We start from the raw sequence: 5,829 nt of genomic DNA on the forward strand, positions 1-5,829 counted from the left end.
GGCTTCCGGGTTGTCAAATATGATGTTCTCAACTGTCAGAGGAGGTGGCATGGGTTTGAAGATTGACATCCAGAAGGCTTATGACACAATTTCCTGGGATTTTGTGTTTCATGTTTTGAGGAAGTTCGGCTTCTCTAAAAGGTGGATATCCTGGGTTCATCAGATTCTGGTGTCGGCAAAATTATCTATTCTTCTAAATAGTGGCCCAGTGGGGTACTTTGGTGTGGAAAGAGGGTTGAGACAAGGGGATCCTCTATCCCCCATGCTATTTATTCTGGCTGAAGAAGTTCTCTGTAGAGGGCTTCACGAGCTTGTGGCCAATAAGAGATTGAAGCCGCTTAAGGGTCCTCGAGGGGCGAGTACTCCAGTTCACAGGCTCTTCACATATGACATTTTTATATTTTCTAATGCCTCAATCAAGTATATCCATCACTTAAAAAACTTTCTAAACAGGTATTAGGAGTTTTCAGGGCAGTGTGTAAATTTGGAGAAAAGTAAGATGTTTCTTAGATGCTTGAACCCTCAGAGAAAGCAGGCTATCACTGAGGAGTTAGGGATTCCACTATGTTCATTCCCAACTAAATACTTGGGGTTGAAATTTTTAAAGGAAGAGTTAAAAAGGAGGTTGTTCTACCAATCATGGACCGAGTTAAAGACCGTCTGGCAGGGTGGAAGGGGAAGATCTTATCATTGGCTGGAAGGGTGGAGCTGGTTTGTTCAGTCATATTGGGCATGCCAACCCATAGCTTTGTAGTATATTGGTGGCCAAAGTCTCTTATTGTGACTTTGGAGAGATGGATGCGAAATTTTGTCTGGATTGGAGAGATTGAAACTTAAAAAAAAATCGTTGTAAATTGGGATCAATGTTGCAAGCATAAGGAGGACTAGGGGCTAGGTTTGCGGAGACTGAGAGATGTCAACAAAGCGATGCTTTGTAAAACTGCTTGGCATATCAAGCATGAAGAGTCCACGACTAGCCGCTTCTTGAGGGCAAGATTCCTGAGCAGGAAAGGTGTGCCAAAAAAAGGATACAGAAAATCCTCAATTTGGCTAGGCATTAAACGCATGTGGAAATTTATTTCCTCTATGGAGAGATGGATAGTTGGTGATGGTCGCAAAATAAAGTTCTGGAAGGATGTATGGGTTGGATCCAATGCGATAGAAGATGGGGTGGTGAGGGAGGCTCGTGATCAGACAAATCTTGACGGTAATGTTTGTAGATTTATTGATGATCACAAATGGAGGCTTCCAGCGGTGGACTCTACCTTTTTGAAATGTATTTTTGATGTTGTTCAGAGAATTAAGCTTCCTGAATATGATTGTGCTGAAAAATGCGTGTGGATTCAGCTCAAATTCCGCTTGGGAAAAAATCAAAGTGAAGAAGCCGATAGTGCAATGGGCCTCTCTAATTTGGTGCAAGAACCAGCAGCCAAGGGTTGCAACTTTGGCTTGGAGGGTGATTCATGGAAAACTTCCAACTGATGAGGCGGTTAAAAGAAGATTAATTCCTATAGTGTCTCGATGCGAGCTCTGCACACATGAGGAGGAATCGATAGATCACATTCTTTTGTCCTACTCTTTCTTTAGAGCAATTTGGTGCACTTTATGTGAGTATTTTTAAAAGAGATGGATGGCTCAAGGATCCTTGCTCGAGTTGGCATGATGGTGGAAGAGAAAATTGAAAATGGTGTGTATTAAAGAGCATGGTCTATGTGCTTTGGTATATTAATAGATCACCTATGGAGATAAAGAAACCACAGGAAATTCAAAGGTAAAGACTGTTTGACTTAAGTATGTAGTGGCCATGGTATTTGAAGATGTCAGAAGAAATAACCCGGTGTCGATGGGAGAAGTCAGAACAACAGAGGATGTGCTAGTTTGTAGACGCCTCGGTATCCCAATTCAGGCTGGTTCTAATAGGAAAATTTTGGAAGTGTTTTGGTGTAAGCCCCCTATTAATTGGGTCAAATTAAATTTTGATGGGAGCTCTTTGGGGAACCCTGGCCATGCAAGTGCAGGAGGTATTCTCCATGATCATATGGGAAGAGTCATAGGCTCGTATAAAAAATATATGGGGGTGACAGGAGTTTTTGAAGCGGAGGTGGAGGGGCTGATGGAAGGGCTCATGAGAGCCAAGAACCTGAACATTCAAAATCTGTGGGTGGAATCGGACTCTGCAACGGTAGTCACTATTTGTCAACAAAAGAAGATGCCATGGTTTGCTATGCAGAGATGGATATTTCTCCATCCTGAGCAGTATTTCCTGGAAGATTTCTCACAATTATAGAGAAGGGAATGCAATAGTAGATTATTTGGCCAAAGATGTGGCAAAGACTGGTATTTCAGATGTGGATGTTAATTTCCCGTATCATATTTTGGAGCTCATTGCTAGTGACTCAGAAGGAAGACCAAATTTCAGATTTAATTAGTTCCCTTCTTGATCTCCTGCTGATGGCAATGCCGAAGGTGGGAGAAAAAGATTGGATGGCTTCTTTTTTGTTATTATTTTATTTTGTTATTTTGCTGGATATATAGTTGGTGCATCCTTATTTTAATGAAATAATTTCTAGCAAAAAATAATAGTAAAGAATTTTTAAATTTTGTGACATTAATACCAATCCCGTATACAAGAAGAGGAAATTCTAAGATCCATCTTTGCAATTCGGAAAACAAATATTATTAAAGATAATACATGATAGGGGACATCAAAACACAACTGTACCAATACAATGTGATTACAATTCTAATATCCTATTGTAACCTTCCATCAGTCCCATTAATTAGGAGCATTCTTCACAAAGCCAACAGCAACACAAAGCAAAGATGCTGCAGGGTCAGTGGATCAAGAGAAAACAGTTAGCATCAGGAAAACAATACCAACTACAATTGCAACATAAGTGTATAAAAACGAGAACATAAAATGATGCAGAAAAAAAATAAAAATCGCAAATGGTTTGGTAAGGTTGCTAAAGTGATATTTGTTTCACTATCAATAGAGAATAATGTTACAATCGCTCATCCTCAAACCTCTCTCAAATTGATTACAGAGAAAGATCTATTGCTATAAATATATAATGAAATCCTATAAAAATAATTTACTAAAGGGATAAATATTTGCAGTAGGCCGCCAAATTTTGGAAATTGCACGCAAGCACTCCCTCCCTCACCCAGATCACTGTTCACCCTCCCGATTAAAATGTCTAATTTACCCCCTATTTTTCTGGGTTTCTCTAATCACCACTCCAATACCCGAAACTACACATGGGCAGTGGAGGGAACCCTCCCCCTTTACCGATATGGCCAACAAATAGATATCGCAAAAAAATAATGACATAATGCAAAGAAAATTTATGGCCACAGTGAGATGAGTTCTTCTTCATTGTCAATAATGAAGAATACCCTACAGCGGCCCGTCCTCACGAAAGAATTATGTTACGAAACCTATACAGGTAATTTGAAAGAATTATGTTATGAAACCCTATACAGTTAATTTACCGAAATACCAAGAAGATCTAAAAATTCTAATCCTGGCAATGATGGTAAGGATTAAAATTTACCATCCCTCAATGAAGCCTCTATCCCCTTTCTTCCTGAAACGAGGGCAGCATTTCTTACCGGGGTCAGTGTTATTTTCATTTGGATAACCTGCAACATCAAGTAATGCCTAGTGAGTCCAAAATTTAACTCAATAAAACAAGAAAAGGCCATGACTATGGAGAAACCTGGTGGAGGCTGTTGATTCTTCTTTTCTTTCTCCTGTGTCTGTGACTTAGGTGGCATTCTGAAACAGAAACAGCAGGATTGAGTTCTTAAGCTCTTGAAGTTCTTAGTATACTGTATGCACTTAATTATCTTCTCTCTGTGATATCATTTATAGGCTTTGGGAGATTTGACCCTTTTGGGTTTTTGGCTGGAAATGTGGATTCGATCTGGAGCTTTCTTCTGGGCTGGTCGGCAAACTAATGCTTATATTGAACTTACTTCCCTTTAAAATTCCTGTAGATGCTCTTACTCTCTCTGGAAAAAAGTCTAAAGAAGTACCTTAAGATCCCCACTATAGGTAAATAATGGTTATATTAACTCCCAATAATTGAAGATTTAAGATATCAACTTGAAGATTTCTTTTGAATTTGTTGCTTTTAGAGGAAGAGAAAGCAAAGAAAACCCATACGAAAGGTATAAAAGCTTCATTTTAGAGAACAAACTGGAGAGTCATTTACCTATTAAGAATTCCAACTGCTTTTCAAAAGAAGAATAAATTCTTTGCTGTCAAAGATTAGAAAGGAACCAACTCAACAAAGTAGCAAGAATCCTTCATTATGTCAATATGTTCACACCAAGACTTTTAAAGTTTGAGATGCTGTACAAAATCCTCATGGTGAAGAGAAGGCAAAAAAAACCCATATGAAAGGTGTAAAAGCTTCATTTTACAGAACAAACTGGAGAGTCATTTACCTATTAAGAATTCCAATTGCTTTTCAAAAGAAGAATAAATTCTTTGCTGTCAAAGATTAGAAAGGAACCAACTCAACAAAGTAGCAAGAATCCTTCATTATGTCAATATGTTCACACCAAGACGTTTTTAAAGCTTTGAGATGCTGTACAAAATCCTCATGGTTATCATAGCAGCTAGAGAAGTAAAAGTATCTGAAGGGATCGAATCCGGATATCCACTGATTGCATATGGATGCAAATCGAATTCAGATTTTAAGGAGAGTGTGCCCAAGTACCTATAAGTTTTTTGTTAAGTTTGTCTTGATTTTTTGACATGTTTTGGAGAATGACCTGCTCCGACATATTTTGTTGGCGACTCGAATGAGATTTTTTTTAAGATTTGTAATGGAAGCAGAGGGGTTAGGCCGATTTTAGAAAGTACTATCGTCTTGTTGAGCAAGTAGTTGTAATTTTGGGGGGTTTCAAGGTAGGGTTTCATGGCGAGTTTTTTCACCGCGGTTTGGGTGTAATTTCTCTTCTACATAGTGAAACGTCTTCTTCTTCGTCCGAGGACGTAGCACTCCACATCGATGTGTGAATAGCGTTAAATCTCTGTGTGTTGTGTGGATATATGTTTGTTTTTCATATTTGCTATAACCTTTTCACATGCTATTTAATTCCAATGTGAGATTATTGCTTTTGTTATTGCCTGAAACCCCAACATTGAAGCAAATTAAGAAAACCAATTCTCAGGCTCTCTTAGGCCATGTTTGATTGACAGATCTCTCTCTCTCTCTCTCCGAGGCATTTCTTCCTTCCCTTCCACCCCAACCCCCCAAAAAAAAAAAAAACTTGAATCTGATATTTTTTTGTGGTTTTAGGATCTAAATTTGAGAAGCAGAGAATATATTGCAACAAAATTGATTGCATTGCTAGAAACCCTTTGAAAGTTTAAATCCACAAGAGGCCGAAATTTGCAAAGATAAGTGCTTTATATCAGAAAACCCTGTCCAATCAACATCAGAGTAGGCAATGAAAAAGAATAGGGGTCCTTGTTGGAGAGCAAGATGGAAAGGTATAAAACCCTTAATCTGTTCAAATTTGATCTGGATTCAGGTCCCCATTGTTATCAATGCTTATATACTTATCACACATAAGCACTTCTATTCAAGGCCAAGAATAAAGTTCAATGGTTGCCGTGCAAAAAAATGCCTAGGTTGTGGCCAAACCTCGACCCACAACTATGGAGATCTGCTGGAGTACATAAACTGGGTTAATTATGGCCCTTTTAAGCAGGACCCAGCCACATTCAGGATCCATCAGGATTTAGGTTCAATTCAATTATAAATGCATGAAGCCAGGGTAGAAAAGAGAGGGATCTCCAACAATATAGAT

The 5,829-nt window shown here is 38.7% G+C and overlaps 1 long non-coding RNA gene across 1 annotated transcript; it reads right to left on the bottom strand.

Moving 5' to 3' along the window:
* Window positions 1-2,654: 2,654 nt before the first annotated feature.
* Window positions 2,655-3,950, bottom strand: LOC122062180. Its single transcript, XR_006134811.1, has 3 exons — window positions 3,723-3,950; window positions 3,558-3,645; window positions 2,655-2,826 (listed from the first exon to the last, which is right to left on the bottom strand). It is a non-coding gene; the product is annotated as an uncharacterized LOC122062180 (long non-coding RNA).
* Between the last annotated feature and the right edge of the window lie 1,879 nt (window positions 3,951-5,829).

The sequence above is a fragment of the Macadamia integrifolia genome, chromosome 14 (assembly GCF_013358625.1).
Source record: "Macadamia integrifolia cultivar HAES 741 chromosome 14, SCU_Mint_v3, whole genome shotgun sequence".
In the NCBI taxonomy this organism is placed as follows: domain Eukaryota; kingdom Viridiplantae; phylum Streptophyta; class Magnoliopsida; order Proteales; family Proteaceae; genus Macadamia; species Macadamia integrifolia.